The 22,155-nt window shown below is 34.4% G+C and overlaps 1 long non-coding RNA gene across 1 annotated transcript in view; it reads left to right on the top strand.

Annotated features, from left to right (window-relative positions):
• LOC147579988 (uncharacterized) overlaps positions 1-22,155 on the top strand; it is a 154,370-nt gene that overhangs the window by 4,815 nt on the left and 127,400 nt on the right. The window lies entirely within an intron of this gene.

Genomic DNA, 22,155 nt, shown 5'->3' with positions numbered 1-22,155 from the left:
CTAAAATCAAGAGTCAGATGCTTCAGCGACTGAGCCACCCAGGTGGCCCTCCAGTATATCTTACCTATACTGACCAAACCTAAATAAATATTTTTCTTGTTAAAAAAAAAAAAAAAGAAAGAAAAAGAAAAAATTAAAAAAAAATCAATATCCAATATAGGCAACACCTAATTCAACTACTTGGTTGGATAGTAACTGAATTTGATGGATGAGTGTGATAATACACCCTATTTGTGAATAGTCTTTGGAAATAGAATTGATACTTACGAGATTCCAAAGAAGAAAAATAAAATTAACTACTTAACATTGTTCACAATTCAAGGACACCATTCACACTTATTCAAGACCAAAAAATCATCTTCAATCAAAGTGTTAGTCTTCCTTTTACTCAAAATCTGTTAATTATTAAATACATTTTAATAGAACTTTAAAAGACATATTAATTGACTATGATCGCAACTTTAAAATAGATATAGATTTACTTACATTTTTATTAGTTGCTATTTTACCATGTAGCCAGAAATATTTTCTACTCTGAATATGTGTTTGTGTGTGTGGGGAGGGGGCGGGTGGGGGTGGGCAGATTTAGTTATAAAAAATGTAGTCCAGGTGCACCTGACTACCTCAGTCAGTACAGCATGCAACTCTTGATCTCAGGATCATAAGTTCAAGTCCCACTTTGGGCATGGAGCCTACTTAAAATGTCAAAATAAATGTAGTCCAAAACTCAACTGAAAGAAATAATGAGGGAAAGTTGAGAGAATTATAAATTAAAATAGTATTAAAATGCATTAAATCTATTGAATAGACAACTTACTATCTAATTTTTATGGTTAAAGAAAAAGCTTTCTTTCTTTTTTAAATGGAGATGTAGGGTCGCCTGGGTGGCTCAGTCGGTTAAGCATCCAACTTCAGCTCAGGTCATGATCTTACACTCTGTGGGTTCAAGCCTGGTGCTGGGCTCTGTGCTGACAGCTCAAAGCCTGGAGCCTGCTTTGGATTTTGTGTCTCCCTCTCTCTCTGCCCCTCCCCTGCTCATGCTCTGTCTCTCTCTGTCTCAAAAATAAATACAAATATTTTTAAAAATGTAAAAAAATAAAATAAATGGAGATGCAATTGACCTAAAACGTTATATTAGTTTCAGGTATACAACGTAAGGTTTTAATATTGGAAATACTGCAAAATGACCACCAGAGTAAGTCTAGTTAACATTCATTGCCATACATAGTTATTTTTTTATGATAAGAATTTTTAAGATCTACTCTTTTAGGAACTTTCAAATACACAATATAACTGTAATCACCATGCTGTACCTCGCTTTACCATAACTTATTTTATAAGTAAAGAATCAATTTTTTACACCAGAAAGCATAAATAAGTGAAAACTGAGATTGTTTTTATTTATTTATTTTTTTTTTAAAAATTTTTTTTTTCAACGTTTATTTATTTTTGGGACAGAAAGAGACAGAGCATGAACGGGGGAGGGGCAGAGAGAGAGGGAGACACAGAATCGGAAACAGGCTCCAGGCTCTGAGCCATCAGCCCAGAGCCCGACGCGGGACTCGAACTCACGGACCGCGAGATCGTGACCTGGCTGAAGTCGGACGCTTAACCGACTGTGCCAACCAGGCGCCCCTGAGATTGTTTTTAAATAAATGGATTTTTGAAGTCATTAAGAAACTTGAAATATCATTTAATTATTCAATCTTGGATTTTTGCAATGATACCCAGAAAAACAGAGTGATTTGGTAAACTTGACACAGGTAGTTAGTCAAAGAGAACTAGAATCCAGTTGTTCCAATACTGCTATGTCTTAATATGTTTTAGGACAACTCTGCCTCACACCATCATGCATACATCTCCACCAACCATCCTTATTATCATTCCTCCTTGCTATATTGACATAAATGTCTGAAAGTATTGAACAATGGTTATGTTGTTTTATCGCCATTTGTTTGTCTTTGTGCCATATGGTGTTTGATAATCATCAGGATACTCTGCAAGGTTAGACTTATCTCCCATCTTCCCTGGGAATTTTCCAGCACCAGCTTTCTCTCATGATAAGTGATCACATCTGTATTTCTTTATGCAACTGACAGAATTGCATCCAAAATATACAGCTGAAACTTTTCAGAAGCATCAAAGAATTGAATGCAGTGTTAGATTGAGCCCTAGTGAGATCTGTTTTCTACTAAAGAATACACACAGAAATTAATCAGTCAGCCAAATATTAAAGTATGTTTGTCACATGGCTACAATTAAATATTTCCCAGAAGATCTCACTCTGTCTTCCTGGGATCCTGTGGTTTTCCTATAATCAAAATTATTTCTATCTATTTCAGGTTGTCAGCCACACTCAGCACATAAAACAACACATTCATTGCCAAACTCACTGCATTTAATGAATGTTTTGCTTTCCATTGTATTAGCCTACTTCCAAAGTATATATTTTAATTACACATTTTAATTATTCCCAATTTGTGATAAGAAGCACACTTAAAGCCCCTTCTTTTAAGGTGCTACAGATAATAAATCCTAAACTATTCTTGACAACCAAACTTGGATACAACTTTCTTTTTCCCTTATTAATATACAAGTTAAAGAGAATATTGTCTGCTGATGAGTTCCAGAAATTCTCTGTGAGCAATCTTCAGAGAACCTGCCTCAGGCGATGCTACCATAAATGTTCCCAATGGCTAATGTTGATTATTTGCTAGTTCTTTCTCACAGATGAACTAGTACTCCTGAGGAAATTAATAAATGTCTTTCATGGAATATATAGATGTTTTTGAAAAATAAAGAATCTAGAGTTATATCTATTTGAATATGCCAATATTTTTGAAAATATGCATTTTTATTTTCAGTTACGTTTCTATTTATGTTTTCTATATAAATTTATTTTTTTAATTTTTTTTAATGTTTATTTATTTTTGAGAGAGACAGAGACAGAATGTGAGTGGGTTAGGGGCAGAGAGAGGGAGACACAGAAGCAGAAGCAGGCTCCAGACTCTGAGCTGTCAGCACAGAGCCCGACGCGGGGCTCGAACTCACGAGCTGTGAGATCATGACATGAGCTGAAGTCAGACGCTTAACCGACTGAGCCACCCAGGCACCCCTATCTATATAAATTTAAAACAAAAAATGTGAAAGATGTTAGGGTGGAAAATTTTAATGTTTTCTTTTCCAGAATATCTTAGGTATTATTTCCTCAGACTTCCATTAAATCTTTTTCCATAGCCTTTATAAAGGCTTCTAAACTTAAAATTTATTTTTATTATTCAAATTATTTTACTTTTTTTGTTCTATCAAAAACCACATTAAATCTAACTCAACAGAAAAAAAATATGTCTAATGGGCACCATATTTTAGACCACAAAAAAATAAAATAGTAATTTAGCCCATGCAATTTTTACATTTATCTAAATAATTACAAATAAATATTTTACTGAATTATATCTGCAATCATGGAGTAAGTAAAACCATATATTTTAAAATTTGATAGTTAATAGTTAAATATATTTCATGATCAAATATGATGGAACCCTTTTATAAAAATCGTGTTGGTCACAAGAGTTAAAGGCATATATAGAAATATATTTCTTGATGATTTTAAGTAGCATCTTTATAATCGTAGATTGCATTATAATTGAGTGCAGTACATGGTATTCCCTGCATTGTAGAGTTATTCACATGATGAAGTTTCATGATCTATACAGAGATGGAGGAGGTACACTTCCTGGTGGTGGAGGAAACAGAGATGGAGGAAGATGCTTCCTGGGGTTGTGCACATGAACATTGGGTTCTGCACCGTTAGGTCTGACTGAAACAGAATATGTTATTCACTGCGTCTGGGCCTAGTGCATTACCTGTAAAATGGGAATGTGATATCTACATGACAGGATTGTTTTTAAAATAAATTAGGTAATGGGTTTTACATAGCACAAGTTCTCTGCAAATGTTAATTCCTCTGTTTAGCATAATGACTGTATACTATTTTAGAGAGCAATACTCTGTATACCCATGGGGAACATCACAGGGATGCCATTAAGTTTTACAACATGAATTTATTTAGCTACTCAATTTTATAAACAGTATGATTTTTAGGGTCTCACCTCTTCTTTAGTTTGCGTATGTTATAAAGATATTTTGATTCCCTTCAACCCAATTTTAATTACTGGTCCTATCTTTTTTTTTTTTTCATATTACTATTTAAATAATAGTTAAACTTTGAGAAGTCTTTTGTTTTACAAACAGACAATATGTAATAATTATCAAATGTCAACTTGTTTGAATATACAATGTGATTTTGACTACATTGTCTTTAAGGTTATCCTGAAACAGAGAGTTGCTAAATATGCTATAAAGTAAAAATCATCCATTTTGCTACAAATAAAATCAATATCAGGAAGCGATTGACTTTCTACGTGTAATGAATAAATCTGTAAATTAATGTGGATATTAAAGTGAAACCTAACATGCTGATGAAGTAAATAGGAAAGTGGGAGGCCTAAATATGAAGTTGCATGACACAGAACTGCTGGATAGTACTAATAATACCAATGGTTGGAAAGTTTTCCTGCTGGGAATTAATCAAATCTTAATAATGGAAACATAAACTTTAAAAAGGGTGTTAGAACCAAAGCCACCATCTGAATGTAAAAGTAATAATAATCAGTACTTATCTTCCTGTAAGAGTAAATGTAGTATTTTGACAATTGGGAAATGGCTATATCTAATCAGAGGGACCTATAGGAAGAAAGTATGGCAAGCCAGTGGAAGAAGGGCCAGATAAGAAGAATGGCAAAGAAAGGAAGGGATTTGACATTGATGCTTGCAGCTTTATGTGGAGAAATATAGAACAGAAGCGTGTCTATTGAATAATAAAAACTGAATATGTTGAAATATTACAAAGACTTTAAACATAAAATTTAATCTGATAACTGCAGGGACTTGAATCAGTGTTTGAATTCAGAATACTAAAGATATAGAATGTGTTGTGAAAGGGAAAAAGGGGTTTCTTTTCTGATAAAGAGTGAAAACTATACTATCAATAATAAGTAGGGAGCATTAGTGGGTCTTGCCCTAGATTTTATTAGCAAAACACAGTCCAGGGATATGTTAAAACTTACAGTGGTCACCTGAGTAACTTTACTGAAATATACTAGCATTTTTTTTCAAGATTGTGAGATGATTATATCAAAACCTAAATTTTATCTATTAGTCTTAGTCTGATTATAATGACCTATAAAATTGAGTGTATTTGGTCAGAATGACATGGTCTGTAGAAAGAGTAAACAAACACTGTCCTAAAACTGAAAAGTGAATTTCTCTCATTGAACATACATTCATTATATATCAATCTTTGTCTCAGATGTTTTAATTTTTCTTTTGAAAATTTAAATATACAAAGTATGTAGAGCTGTTAAAAAAAAAGAATCACAATTTTTGGTAATACAACCATTAGGAGAAAAATGAATTAATTGATGGCCCAATATGGACACAAGAAATTCTAACTTTATTTAAAATTGATTGAAATATGAGATTTTCTTCACTGCGCAATTTAGCCATTGCATAGTTTATTTGCAAAGGATATGCAAGGAAAGTTTAATATCACTAGGAACAGCTACATAGAGGCAAATGTGCTATCCTCAGGTGAAATATTCCTGGTTAGTATGTTTATCTTTGAAATATACAACATGGATAGGCTGGTCCCATGAGGCCCATGGCTATCGGGGTAAATGAAGGGCACATAGGAGTTTCTGCCTTGTTTGAAGAACCACCTCCATTTCCTTAACTGACTTCTTAATGTATTACGGATATCTCATTCTCAGGCTTATAATTTCCATTCTACGTAAATAGAGCAGATGTTACTCAAGGGTTTTCATACTAAATGGTTCCTTTTATAGTTAACACTGTCTTGCCTGTTACTAGTTAAATTTCCTATGCAACAAATCATCCCATACCTACTAGCAGATTAAAATACAAGCATGTGTTATTTCTCACAATCTTAGGGTTTACTTGAGTATTTATATCAGTTTGGACCAGCTCAGCTGTATAGGAACGGGATGGTGTGAACAGACTACTTTTCTATTTTGTTGTTGGCCCAATATCAGCTAGGATGATGGGATTAACTTGGTCATGTCCTTGTGTGTCTCACCATGCTAATGGCAGGCTAGGCTGGGCTTCTTCACCTGGCAAGTAGGTTCCAAAAGCAGCAAGAGAACAACTGCAAAGTAATACTTTACAAATGTCATTTTGTGTCATTTACTACTGTCTCATTGCCCAAATAAGTTCACAAAATTAGCCCAGATCATGGAAGGACACTCCAAAGGATACAAAATTTGTATCCATGTTTTATAATTTACTACACCCATATACTTAACAAGAAGGCTAGAAAATGTTTTAATCTAATATTAAGGCCTTGGTATTGGGATTTAGCAATTATCTTACAAAGGTGTATAGATCCTGTCTTAGTTCATTTGAGATGCTATGAATAGACTGGCTGGCTTATAAATAACAAATTTATTTCTCACAGTTCTGAAGGCTTCATTCAGTGTGTGGTGAAAGCCTGTTTCCTGGTTCATAGATGACTCTCTTTTCAGAAGGCAGAAGGGGTTCCAGAGTTCTTTAGGGTGTCTTTTGTAAGGGTACTAATCCCATCCACGAAGGCTCCATCCTCATGATGGAAGCACCACCCAAAGTTCCATCTCCTAATGTTATCACTTTGCAGGGGTGAAGGGGGAAGAATTTTAATATATAAAATTTGAAGGGACACAAGCATTCAGTACATAGCAGGTGGCTACCAGTCAAGAACTTCAGAAACACACCTAAGATGTATGGAGCATCTCAAAGAGATGCTGGGGAGATTTGGCCTTGTGTTAGGTGATATTGGTGAAAGATTTAAGGGGGCCTGGTTTTCCTTTTGGTTAAGTAGGGAGAGAGTCCAGCAAAGCACCTGAAAATAGGTCAGATAAGAAAAATGGCAAATAAAGGGAGGGATTTGACATGGATGTTTTCAGCTTCATATGGAGGAATGTAGGACAGAAGCATGACTATTGAATGTGAAAAACTGGATATGTTGGAAGATAACAAAGACCTTAAAGCAATGAAAAAGAGGTTACTGACTTGACACCGAGTATATGTGGACACGTAATCAAGGATTATTGATTCTTTGAAGAAAGTAAAAGCTGAGCCATTGGAAGGGGAACTATACTTGAGAACATGATTGAAATAAGACTCTGAATTGAACAAAAATGTCATAAGTAGACTGGCTAAAAGAATTAAAACCTGTTTATACTTACATGGAACTAGGCAATATTCTTGCAAGTCTAAGGATAAAGAAAAACCATATGTGCCTTCAGAAACACATTTAAGATCTCATTTTTAGAAAGCACTTCAAAACATACACTCCTCAAATAAATTGTGAGAAACTTTTGAGCACAGAAAAAATATAGCTAAAAGAACATAAGTTTTTTTCATTCAAGGATTTTAAATCTAATTTGCTGATCTTTAACAGTCATTAACAAATTTTCAGTTACACAAGGGTCTAACAAACATGTGTGAATTAAAAATATAATTATGTCTATAAAAATGAAAATTTTAAATATTTAAAAAAATACATGAAGATTTACTATGACAAATAGTTTTTAAAAAGCTCGAGTGTTAATGGGAAAATCTTTTTTTTTTTTTTAATTTTTTTTTCAACGTTTTTATTTATTTTTTGGGACAGAGAGAGACAGAGCATGAACGGGGGAGGGGCAGAGAGAGAGGGAGACACAGAATCGGAAACAGGCTCCAGGCTCTGAGCCATCAGCCCAGAGCCTGACGCGGGGCTCGAGCTCACGGACCGCAAGATCGTGACCTGGCTGAAGTCGGACGCTTAACCGACTGCGCCACCCAGGCGCCCCAATGGGAAAATCTTAATATAAAAGTCAACAACAGTGAAAACAGAAAGGATAATTAATTGTTATACATCTTGTTGAAGCACCATTAATTCATAAAATGTAATTCTAAAAAAAATGCCATAATATAAGCATTTTATGTAGTGTACATTTTTATTAAAAGAATAGTAAGAGAGAAAGATGGAGACCAAGACAAATACAGATCACAAGGTGTTATAAAAGGATGGACTTTATTACTAGAGTAATAAACTTCTGGAAGGCTTCTAGCAAGGGAGAAACATTATAAGATTTGCATTTTAGAAATATAACCAAAGCTGAAATAAAAATCAGTGATAGTAGAACAAGACTAAACCATGAGAGCCCATTTAAGGATCTACTTTAAGAAGCCAGAATGCACTGAAAATGAAGACGCGGAAAGAGATCCAAGAGAAACTTACAAGATACAGTTGGACAAGTCTGTGCTTGTTGGAATATGTGTTTAAGTGTATGGAGGTATCCTGGGTGCTTCAAAATCAGTGAAGATCCATTAATATTATTAACAAATGTATCCTGATGCAATGGGTCTTCAAATATTTATTATTGTTAAAAGAAAATAAACAGAAAAAATAGTGCATTAAATTTAGTTTTGTTCCTAAGACCACAATCCTTACCAAAGTTCACCCAGTGATAAAATGACCAGGCATATTTTCTTGGTTCTTAAGTTAGCTGAAGTACTCTTCCTCTAACTCAGATCTGCTACTTGTTGTGTTGGTAGTTTGTTACTTGTGTATTTTGTTAGAACATAAGACTTAATCTGATAACCTCAAAGTGTTTGAAATCAGAATATTAAAGATAAGGTATAGAATGTGTTAAGTCTTGTGAAAGGGAAAAAGAAGATTTGTCTGATGTAGCAAGAGTAAAAACCCTAGTATCAATAATAAATAAGTGGGAAGCATAAATGTGTCTGGCCCTAGAATTTATTATGAAAACATAGTTCAGGGGCATACAGTTAATGTGGTTAAAACATAGAGTAGTCACCTAAGTAATTTTACTAAAATATACTGGAATAAATTTTTTTCAAGACTGTGGAATTTTATAATAATTTTTACCTATTAGCCTCAGTCTCATCATAATGGCTTATAAAATTGAGGGCATTTGGTCAGAGCAACGTGGTCTGTAGAAAGGGTCCCTAAACTCTCATAAAACCAAAAAAGTGAGTTTCTCCCTTTTGACAATATATTGTCTCATGGAGTGCCTCTGAGAGATATTGAGGAGATTTGGGATTGTGTTAAGTGATACTGGTGAAAGGTTTAAGGGGGCATGGTTTTCCTTTAGGTTAAATACTGCTAGAAAACAGAATCAATATTCCTATTTTTATATGGAAGTGGGAGGAATGAAGTAGGGCTAAAGCTGAATTTAGTAAAGAAGCTGGGAAATATATATAGATAAATAGATATAGATAGATATATCAGAGAGTTTTGTGGTCTTCATAGATTCTTCTTGTCTGTGTTTAGACATAATTTGTCTTGTTTTAACTCTCTCCATCATGATTATGAATAACCTTCTTGGATATTGGTATTCTGCAAAAGTATCTGATCATCAGGAGAACACTGTGTCCTATCTCTTAGTTCTAGGCCATTTGCTACTGGCAGTCATTAGAGGTTTGTTGTTGTTGTTGTTTTCTCTCTTTCTCAAGTATAAACAACCCCCAATATGGGGCTTCAGAATATGTATGTATGTGTGTAAATTTAAATCTGTTGCCACATTGACAAATGTGAAATATCTTAGCAACTTCTCACTATAGGGCAAGTCCATGAGCTGAGTTATCCCTCAAACAATCCATTCCTGACATTGGAAGCAGCTGGAGTCAATACACCCTTTTTGTCTTTTACTATCTTGTGCTATATCTGTTACAGATAACACTTCATGCAGAATCATAAATATTAAAATAACAGAAAATCCCGCTTACAGAAATATATTTGAGTAACTATAGTATCTTGGCTTGAATTGCTTTAGCATTTACTAGAGCAACAAGAGTTTTCATCTTAACATTTTAATTTTACCACATCATTATTATAATACCTCGCTGTTGCAAAAGAGTTTCCAAATAATTCCAGAACTACACATACTGGCATACAGTTTGCTTTGATGGTATTCTTTCTTCTCATATGAATTTACATCTGTGTGAAAATTTCATGGAGCATTTTTTTCAGTAGTTGTGGTGTGATCCAGAAAAATAGTTACTTTGATCTTATTGTTAATAGTGGCTATGTCAAAGTAATGATTTTACAGAGAGATCTTGAGGGAAGAGTGTCTAAAAGGTTATTGAGATGAAGGGAGTATTTTTAATATAATTAAACCTAACATGAACTAACACAGAGGTAAGCTAGTGAAATAATTCCAAAAATGAACTACTTCAATAGGAACAGAAACATAGACCCAAACAAAACAGAGATATCAAGAAGGCAGGACTTCCCGCCGCACACGTAATGGATTTTGAACAAATTACATTTGGATCTCAAAGGACAAGGTACTGGAGCTGACAGTTGGGTTATGCACCTGAGATCCCTTGAGCCTGGTGTTGTAAACAACCATCTTTAATGTAATTACTACCCTAGAATTAAGCCAGGACAATATTTTTATTATGACTGACAAACTTTAAATACCTGATTATGGAGAGTATTAATTATCACAGCTCAGGCTATGTTCATACCTCATGAGATATCATTGCAATCTGATGAAGTTATAGAAAGTGTTTTGTAATCAACATTAAAGGCTATGCAGCATACAATTAGAAATTAAATGTTTCAGATGAAAAGCCATGCATGTGAAGTGCTTTGTAATCACTATCCTGTGATTAGGAGCAAGTGATTTCTCCACAATGTAATGTGTGTGGAGGCATGCAGAAAATAAGATGGTAAGCCAAGCAAAGAATGTTTGGAATTCCTTTATCTACCTCATGTATCCAAAGAATTCTTGGGCTGAATAGGTCCTCTGGCTGTCAAAGCATATAAAACCAACGACCTATTTCCTACAGTGAAGAAGTCACTAAGTTTAGGGCATCTGGCAGATACTATTTGCTACCAAACTGAATATGGTCTTAGGATAATGTCATGAATTGAAAATAGGGAAACATCACAAGAATAATAAAGTCTAATATGGCACTGAAGACAGTTACTAGGCTTTTCCTAATCTCCATATTAAGAAAACTCTTTCACTGTGGTACTGTCAGTGAAGAGCTGCTCAAATATTAGGTAAGATGGAGGGTGTCTGGATCTAATCTGTAGGAAATGCTCTGCATGATGAAGTATGACCAGAGATTGACAGATATAAAGGTGCTACTGTGCTCACCCCTCTTTGAGTTCTCACCCCAAAACAATGGCTTCAGTTGCAGCATGTAGATACGTGGACTCTGAAATTTTCTAGGAGAGTAATATGGCATGCCTATAAGACCTTCTCCTTTTTAGTAAAGTGCATTGAGAAGTGAATAGTAGTTATATATAAAGATGTTTCTCTGTGTTCCTATAGATGGTTATAAGGATGGAGACGCCTTCCTGATGGACCCATTGAGTCTTGAGGTGACTTAGAAATTGGGAAGGCTGGACACTTAAAGTTTGGGTCTAGAGCTTTACTCATTTCCAGAACTTTTCCTGGATCAGGATTAAGGAGCAGGCAATGATTCCACTTGCTAAATTGGCACCAGTGGGAAGCACCTAATCATAAACTGGGATGCTGTAAGCTACTGAAAAATCTACCTTGTGGTATTTTTGTACTTAAAAAAAATGAATATTACTTTTCACACTGCTTACATAATGAGATTGTGGTTCTGATCATAGATTTTTTTGGTGTTAAGTTAAAGGACATCATTTTTATAAACCATCACAGTGGCTATTACATGATAAATATACAATCAATATAAGCAATTTATTTTTATTAATAAAAACTGCCAATCCTTATTTTAAGTCATCAACCTATTACACATGCATACTCTTGCCTTTCAGCACAAATGTCTGTTGTTGCACTCAGTGTAGCAAGCTATTTGAGAATGCTTTGAAATCTTTAACTGAGGTGTCCGGGTCTGCCATTTCTTGAATTTGCACACTTTAGATGTTCAAATTCTCAGAACAGACTTAATGCTCTCATGAGTAGAGTTCCTGAACCCATGCCTGCAGCACTATATCTCCTAGGTTTCAGTCCACTGTGACAGTAATGTACAATTCCATGAGTCGTGCTATTAACTGACCTCCTTATAGCCCTTCTGTCAATACCCTTGACCCATTGTGCAGCGATGTCAGTAAATGTGTCACTATACTTGGGTATTAAGTAAGGCACATAAAATTTGTTTTACCCTAATGAATAGAAGTAACAAGGACATCAGTTCCTTATTAGAGTATAAGAAAATACATATTTTATAGGTTTTATTTTTGTATTCCATCTCTTTTTAAGGAGTAGAGGGGAGATTGTGGAAGGAAATGGAAGGTGAAAAAAATAAGGTAATAATTAGAATAATTAGAGCACAAAATGTCTAGGATTGTGAGAAGAAGAAAAAAAGGATTAGACATGGCATGTGACTACTACCTCAAACATGAGTTTTTATGTAACATGCCCCAATGATTTGAAGACAATTTCACATGTTATTTTCAGTAGCCCAAATGTGGGTGGGTCCATTATTTTTTTTCTCTTTGCTCCTTTCAAGAACATAATGAAGACTTAGTGGTTCTACCTCTCAATATATTTCCCTCCCTTAGCTGCCATGGGCGAGATGGGACATCTCTGTTGAGATGGGCAACTGCCCCTCAAAGTCATTGGGGATTCTAGATCATAGTTCCCTCAAGGGGGTGATGACCTTGACCTCTGAAGAAAAGAAACCAGAATGATTCTCTAACTATCATTTCCCTTTAGAAGACTATAAATACAAAGGAGTGATATGAACATAGAAAAATTATAAACTGAAAGTGTATGTGCTAGAGCAATCCCTAGAGAAGAATTAAGATTAGAAAGAACAAAGTTGAAGTTCTCAACAAAGTCAGACTTTTTATTGTTCTATATAAGGGAAGGTAGTTCAAACCTACCATCCAGAGATGTGTTTATCTATGAACCTCATTTTAACTCCTTATCTCATTCTTCTTTCCAAATGTTCATACTTGGATATATTCTCTCTCCCTCTGTCCGCCCCCCCCCCAACACACACACCTCTTTCGCTCTCTCCTCACCTTGAAGCCTTTCTCAGTCTAAAAACATACCTTTCCTACTCTTAGTCAAGTCACCCCCTATTTACAGGACAAAGTGTTGCTTTGTAATTCCTATCAGAATTCTCATTCTCACCTAACATCAAATGTCTTAAGGTGCATTTGCAAAAGATGGAAAGGACCAAAGCAGCCTATGAATGCTAGTCAGTGAAGAGTTCTATCCCAAAGCTACCCTACTGGAGAATGACAGATATTTCAGCCAACCTCTTTACGCAATCCTCTGAGTTAGACCTCTGTCAAAAAGCATCATTTTCTCTCTGTGGCATATTGAAGGAAGAACAGTCCCTTCATTAGGAAGGATTTGGCCCTGTCCTGTGAGCATAATGGCATCCTATGATTGCGCTGAGGAACATTAGTCATTGTTCTGGTCTGCCTGTGGCCTGTGCCACAAAGAAACTGCAATAATCAATGTTCCTTTAGTTTACTGAGGAAAGAGTAGGGGTTCTGATTCCAGGCTCTCCTTTGAGTAGAGCCTTGTAGGAGATGCCAGTTCTTTCCACAGCAACAGTTTTGCTTTTGGCATAATGAAAGAAGCAGGCAAAGAAGACTCAGAATTCTGTGTATCCTTTTTGAAATTACTCTGATTACTAAAATCAGTGTGTACAAAGACCTGGTCTAAGTCTTGTTTTCCTTTAATCAACCCTAAAGAAAACCTGTTTCCAATTTTGTAGTTTATCCAGAAGTACATAATGAAATAAAAGCACAATATTAATCATATTTACCAAATTTAGGAGTTCTATGTCTAACAGGCTTTGCAACAGTCTAAAACATTTATCAAAAGGGAAACTCATTCAAAAGGCACTCAAACCCTTTTAAAATTATGATTTGTTTGCTTTCATTTAACATTGATTAATGCTACTCATTTCTTTCTTATTCTCTATTTGCCTTTGTTCCTCATACTTAGTGTGATGTTTCAAGCTAAGCGCATCTGAAATATAATGGATCTATGAGGCAGATTTCAAAACGAAAACTGTATCTGTGTAAGTGTTTACGAGTATATGTTATATTCATAATCATGTACATATAATTGTTATTCTGTACTAATATAGAATGATGTCCAGATATAATTACAGTAAATCCAATATTCATATTTAATAACTACGAATCTCAGAATCTTACACATGTTTGTCAATGGAGAAAGTATTTCCCACAAAGATGCATTTTAGAAGCATATGGAGGTGTTTTCAGTTGCCATAATAATTATGTAAATATTATAGGCAGGAGCTGTTTATGTTTCATGTTTTAAGAACACAGATTGGTGCAATATATGGAAGATTTTTGTGTCCTGTCCGGATTTTGAAATCCTCGTCAAGAATCATGAGGTCAAATACATTTGTAATTGTCTGACGGTATTATCTGATTGTATTTTACATAAAAGATAACACATATTTGCACTGTTTTAATGCATACTGATTTTTTTTCAAGAATACAATATTGGATAAATGCACACAGTGTCTCTTTCTCTGAAAGAGTTCTTTGTCATTTCAGAATATAGTACAAATGATGACAACATACTTTCTGAAGTATTTGATCATTCATAAAACCTACTTGCATTAACTGGCATTTGTAGCTTTCGTATTCAAAGATTACACATAGACACACATATACCCCTTGTATCAAAGTATAAAATATAAGGAAAAATATAATCTGAATATTTTCTGCTTTTAATAAGCACAGTTTTAAAACTTATGACCTCTTCACTATGTATACTAATTTCTGGAAATGACTTATTAGATGGATGAGACTTTTTTTTCTTACTCTTTCTCTCTCTGTTCCTGTCACTCTGCCTGCCCCTTACGACAAATCACATGAAAAGTCATTCTTTCCAAAAAGCTGAGATAGTGGAAGTGAAATAGTGGATACTAATATTATAGTTTTACCAACTTCAGTTACTTTTCCAAAGCATAACTTCTATGTTGTGAGTCTCTGTGCTAATGGTGCTCTCCATTTATGGATAAGGAGAAAAAAACACTATCTTCATATTATATATGTGGGCCACATAACATGAAAAAAATATATATATATATATCATAACATTCCTAAAGCCTTTATAGTATTTGAAAAATTATAGATATGTAGAATATCAGAAGTCAACGCAAAAATCCGGCTACTGCCTTCATCAGCTGATTGTGCTTACTACTCAAGTTAACCCTTTCATATTTTGGTAGTACTGTGAGTAGCTAATGAAGTATGACTTTCCTCTGATTTACTTTATTATCAGTTTATCCAGTAATTATGAATTATGTTTTGTTAAAATACACCATCCATTATTTTGTAATGCTCAGTATATATTCTTATTTTAATACATATCTTTATGTTTGATTATTAAATTTGTGTTTTAAAGTGTAATGGGATTCTATTTAACAATAATTGCAACATTGGAAATATTGTTTAACAGGTTACAATACTGGATTTTCGATTTCATTCATATTTTCTACTTTTACTTTTTACTGTTTTTTCATACACTTTAGGCCATTTATTGATTACTAGGCTAATGTTACTGTATCCTTTCAAGGAAAATTGGGAATTGTCATTTTTAAGAGTATTTCCCCTCATATTTGTCATGTCAATACATTTGAAATCTGCAGTCTTTTATAATGGTTCCGATAATTAAATAGCATACAGTGATATATATGAGGCTACATTAATGTTAAACTAAATCTGGCTTTGGTTTATAGTTCTTATTAATATCTTTTAAAGAATATATTTTCCTGATAATCACCCACTAATTCCATTGAATAAATTAAATTAAGTTTTTTATTCAAATGAAAATATATAAGTAATTACAAAATAAAAGTATTATTTTAGATTTGCAACAAGGGAAAAATCTTCAAATGAGCAACACTTTAGCACTGAGTTTTGTGAAATACGCAATGTGCAATATATAAAAAAAATGTCATCAAACGTTTTGAGAAATTCCAGTTTTTATGTTGCTTCAGAAATATTTTTAATGCTTAAAATAAATCAAATGAAAAGACATTTTGTGACAGGTGAAAAAAAATAAGGAGTTAAAAGTTTAGTGTCCATTAGTTTCACTGGACTACAGGCACATAATCTTTTATATATTGGCTATAGCTTACTATCACGCTGCAACAGTAGATTAGCATAAATGCAACAGAGCTGGTATGAGCAGCAAAATTTAACAAATGTACAGTATGTCACCATAGAAATAGTTTGTGACCCCTGAACCCAATAAATGAATTAATAATATCAGGTATGACAAAGAGAAATGGGGCAGGGGACCCGAATAGACAATTTTCTAATGAAGACATGCATAGGGCCAACATGTGGTGAAAATGCTCAACATAATTAATCGTCAGTGAAATGCAAAACAAAACCACAGTGATATAATCTTACACTGTTAAGATTTCTATTAACAAAAGACAAAAGATAACAAATGCTGGATGTGGCTGTGGGAAAAGAATCCTTGGACATTGTTGGCAGGAATGTAAATTGGTGCTCCAATATGGAAAACAGTATGGAGGCTCCTCATAAAATAATTTCTTCTTTGGAACAATGTCTGTCCAGGTTCTTGCCCATTTTTTAACTGGACTTTTCATTTGTTGCTTGAGTTTTGTGAGTTTCTTATATGTTTTGGATATTAAGCTCTTATTGGTATGTTGTTTGAAAATATTTTCTCCCATTTCATAGGTTGCCTTTAATTTGTTGATGATTTGATTTCCTGTTCTTTCCCAGCTTTTTTGCGTGTTGTAGTTTCACTTGCTGATTCTTTGCTTTAGTTGCTTTGTTTTTTGGTGTCAAATATAAAAAAAAAATAGTAATTGCCAAGACCAATGTCAAATAGCTTACACAATATGTTTTTTTCCAGAGTTTTATGGTTTCAAGTCTTACATTGAAGTTTTTAATCCATTTTGAGTTGAATTTTATGTATGATGTAAGATAGTGGTCCAGTTTCATTCCTTTGCATGTGACTATCTAGTTATCCCCACACAATTTATTAAAGAAACTATCATTTCCCACTTGTATATTCTTGGCTCTTTTATCAAAAAGTAATCGACCATAGGGGCACCTGGGTGGCTCAGTCAAATGAGCATCCAACTCTTGGTTTTGATTCAGGTCACCATCTGACAGTGCAGAGCCTGCTTGGGATTCTCTTTATCTCCCTCTCTCTCTCTGCCCCTCCCCAGCTCATTCTCTTTCTTTCTGTCTCTCAAAATAAATAAAAATAAACTTAAAAATACATTAAAAAAAAGAAAAGTAATTAGCCATGTATGTATGAGTTTATTTCTGGGATCCCTATTATGTGCCAATGATCTATATCTCCATTTTTTAAATTAATTTATTCCTGAGAAAGAGAGAAAGAGCTAGAGCACTTGTGCAGGGGAGGTGGGGGCGGGGGGGAGAGAGAGCGAGAGAGAATCCCAAGCAGGTTCTGCACTGTCAGCGCAGAGCCCGACATGGGACTTGGGCCCCGCCAACAGTGAGATCATAATTTAACTGACTGAACCAACCAGGTGCCCCTTTTTAGTTTTTTAATGTTTTTCATGTTTGCTTATTTATTTTGAAGAGAAAGAATGCATGCAAGCAGGGAGCAGCAGAGAGAGAGAATCCCAAACAGGCTCCATGTTCTCAGTGTAGAGCTTAGCATGGGCTTGATCTCACAAACTGTAATATCATGACCTGAGCTGAAATCAAGAGCCCAGCACTTAACCAACTGAGCAACCCAGGGGTCCCTCTTTGTCTTCGTTTTAATGCTGATACCGTACTGCTTTGATTACTAGAGCTTTGTAATATAGTTTGAAATCAGGAAGTGGGATGCCTCCAGCTTTGTTCCTTTTTCTTAAGATGGTTATGGCTATTCCAAGGTCTTTTGTAATTCCACAGGAATTGTACAATTTTTTGTTGTTGCTGCTGTGAAAAATTCCATTGGATATTGACAGGAATTTCACTAAATGTGGTGATTGTTTGGGGCAGTATGGACATTTTAACAATAGGCATTCTTCCAATCCATGAGCATGAATATCTGTGCATTTATTTGTGTTATCCTTAGTTTCTTTCATTGGTGTTTTACAGTTTTCAGTTTATAGAGCTTTCACCTTAAATTGTTTTCCTTAGTATTTTATTGTTTTTGATGTTAGATATTATTATAAATGGGACTGCTTGCTCAATTTCCTTTGGAGAGTTCATCATTATATAGAAATGCTACAGAGTTTTATACATTGATTTTATATCCTCTGGCATCACTAAATGGTTTATTCTAACAGTTTTTGACTGAGTCTTTAGAGTTTTCTATATGTAATATGAAAACATACAAAATTTATATGGAATAATATAATATGTCAATCTTCAAATAGAGACAATTACATATAATTTTTTATTATATTTGATATTTTTATATAATTGCTCTACTAAGGAAGTGAGAGTGGACTTCTCTGACTTGTTCCTGTGTTAGAGGAGAAGATTCCAGGTTTTCACTGTTGAGTCTGATGTTAGCTGTGAGACCGTCTTCTATGGCCTTTATTATGTTGAGATACATTTCATCTATGTTCAATTTTGAGAATTTTTATCATTTATCTATTGAGAGGAGCTTATGATTTTTATGTTTCATTCTATTATTGTGGCATATCACCTTTTTTAAAAATAGTTATGCTCATTTCACTTAGCATAACACTCTCCAGTTCCAGTCATATAGAGAAAGACAGATACCATATGTTTTCACTCTTATGTGGATCCCGAGAAACTTAACAGAAGACCATGGGGGAGGGGAAGGAAAAAAAAAAGGTTAGAGAGGGAGAGAGCCAAGGCATAAGAGACTCTTAAAAACTGAGAACAAACTGAGGGTAGATGGGGGTGGGAGGGAGGGCTGGGTGGGTGATGGGCATTGAGGAGGGCACCTGTTGGGATTAGCACTGGGTGTTGTATGGAAACCAATTTGACAATAAATTTCATATTGAAGAAACATTGAGAATTTTGAAAAAAAAATCTTTGCTTGTGTTCTTGATATAGTAAAGATGTTTGTCTCCAGTGAGGTGGTGCTGAATAAATAAATGGCAGGATGAATGCTAAAAATAAAAATTAAAAAAATAAATAAAAATAGTTTTGCATATGTTGAACCAGCTTTGCATCACAGAATAAAATCCCTCTTGCTCATGTTGTATGATTCTTTACTGTATTGTTGATTTGGTTTGCTAATATTTTGTTGGGGATCTTTATGTTATGTTCATCCGGGATATTGGCCTGTAATTTGTGTGTGTGTGTGTGTGTCTTTGTTTGGTTTTAGTATCAGAGTAAGGCTGGCCTCGTAAAATGAGTTTTAAAATATTTCCTCCTCTTGAGGTTTTTAGAGGAATTAGAAAACGTTTTAATTACCCTATAAATGTTCGGTAGAATTCACCAATGAAGTCGTCTGTTCCTGGGCTCTTCTTGGAAGGTTTTGATTACTTGTTCGATCTCCTTGCTAGCAATTGGCCTATTCAAGTTTCTATTTCTTCATGATTCAGTCTTAGTAGGTTATATGTTTCTAGGATTTTACAATTTCTTCTAGGTTTTCTAATTTGTTGGCAAATAATTTTTCATATCAATTTTTCATGATCTTAATCTTTTTATGTTATTAATTGTAATGTTTCTTCTTTCATTTTTAGTTTATTTCTTTGACTCTTCTCTCTTCATTTCTTCTCCTTAAACACAGGCTAATCAGAAACTGGATCTTCAAGCAGCTGGCAGAGTATTCAAACCCTTTCCAGGGGAAAAAAAATGTGAGATTGGTATTTTTGTCTGCAATCTCTGCATTAAACAAGGAGGAGGAGGGAAGAGCTGCAGGGAGTGTTCTCACGCTGTTAGCAACTTCTTTCCCTCTTATAACGTGATAGTCCTGTGGGTCTCATGGGCACCAGCCTCTTTGGTTTTCAGTGCTAGCTGACTTGAGGGCTCATGTCTCAGGTGGCAGCCTTAAAGGTTAGGGTGCTATATATGTGGTCCAAACCCTTCACTCCTTAGAGAGAAACAGGTAGTTAGAGTTCCCTCTGGGCTTGAGTTTATGGCGAGTGTGTGTCTCAGTCATTTTTACCCATTTCAATGTGTGTATGTTCTCAGTTGCCCCATGTGGAGGAGTCAGTCAACCAGTTTCTGGATTTTGCTCAGAGGGAACCAGCTCATGTGTAGCTTTATATTTGGTTCATCTGTGGGAGGACAAATTCAGGAGCCTCCTATGTCACCATCTTGATTGGGATTCCTACTTGTTTCTCCATATCTTTCAACCCTACAACCAACTACTAAGTCCTGGGAATTCAATTTCTATTTATTTCTGCAATTGATCATTACTGTTCCATCTTCTCTGTTGATACATTATTCAGCATGGGTAATTGGTTTACTCTTTGCCTCATCATTTTCTTTCTTTCTATTCTCATGATTGTTATCTTTGACCTTTGGTTAAGTTCTACTGGAAATTATTCAACAGTTTTTCAAAATTATAATGTGGAATTTCATTCATAGTCTTGACTAAACCTGATATTTCAGTCTTATTATCAATGATGTGTTAATATTTACCTCTTCCTCCAGTTATACCCACAGGGCCTTGTTAGGATTAAATTAGATACTATATCCAATATGGTGTTGAATGTGTAATTTGTGCCATGCATTGTTTTAACTATAGCAATATGGAAAGTAGTAAAATAAAGGCCATACATTTAGGATTTATCTCATTCAGGATCTGATCCCAAGTGACCCTTTGTATGTGATTCTAGTGCAGCAAAAATGTTTTTTGTTTGTTTATTTGTTTTCTTTTTGGTCATGAAATGCCACTGAATCATTTTTTGTATGGTTATCAATTTTAGTCCAGTATATAACTTGCATTTCCCTACCTGCTATATCCCTTTTTCTTTATGGATCTTTTAACATATTGGTTTTCTGCATTTTATTATTAATTCTGAGATTACAGAGAGATTACTCTAAAAATATTTACAAAAATATTTTTGTATAGTAATTTAGCCAAGTAATTGCTTATTAAATATTCATTTATTTACTTGTTAATAAAGTTCAACTAAATCAGGACATGAGGATACCATTTGTTACAAAGAGTCTGCATTGTGCTTGATGCATTTATTGTAAGAGGTCTTGACTAACGGTTTGATTAATTTTGTGAAGAGTGATTCAGTGTTTGGTTGGTGTATAAGAGTTAATGAAAGCTCCACACATGATTAATACTTTTAGGAAATAATGGAATCCAAGAAAAGCATTCCTCAGGTTTTATAATTATGAAAAACCATATGACATACATTTTATAGTTAAGATATTTTTGTCTAGAAACAATAAGTTCTGTTAGCTGACCACAAAAAAACCTTTCATCTCTATTTTTGGTAAAAAGAATCTTGAAAATTGATCTCTGGGGATGCAGAGGTGAGCTAGATGAAAAATAAAAGAATGTTGGTATCACTATTGCTTGCAGTAGAAATGTCACAGAGCAGTTACAACTCTGCTATATAACCTAACCTTTCTATGCACTGGCCATTTATTTCTTTAATTTCTTGACAATAGAGTTGTGCACTTTTCTTCGTTTAAATTAGAAATGCCTTCTAGACATTTTTCTTCATTTTGACCTCCTGTATAAGGTTCAGGGAGTTTGCTGTTCTGATGCTTACAGAATCTCTTCAAGTCTTTAAAATACAGTGCCTATAGATACAGTGGTGTTAAGCGTGATATGATCATTTCCATCTGAAAACATAATTTTTTCTTGAAGTTATGCATTGTACACTGTAAAAATATAATGCAATCCAGTGATAACTCAGGGAGTGAGTTACTGTATGCAGTGTTAGCCATGTTAGGTGTGATATACAATATGAAACAAACATAAAAAAGCCACTCTTGTTGAAACAGGCATATTTTGACAATGAGGACATTTGTTATTTGTCCATTTGAGCAAAATTTAAGCAGAATCCACCTTGGGCAATACTCCTGAAGTCCTTTTTATGTACAATTTCAGATCATGCATTTTTTCCCTAGCATCTCTAAACGTAGCTCTTGTTCTGCTCTCTGATCCTCCCATTTTTAGTGCATTTTACCAGACTAAA

The sequence above is a fragment of the Puma concolor genome, chromosome B3 (assembly GCF_028749965.1).
Source record: "Puma concolor isolate L17-30 chromosome B3, mPumCon1.1.hap2, whole genome shotgun sequence".
NCBI classification, from domain to species: domain Eukaryota; kingdom Metazoa; phylum Chordata; class Mammalia; order Carnivora; family Felidae; genus Puma; species Puma concolor.
This window is presented reverse-complemented; position numbering and strand designations above follow the sequence as displayed.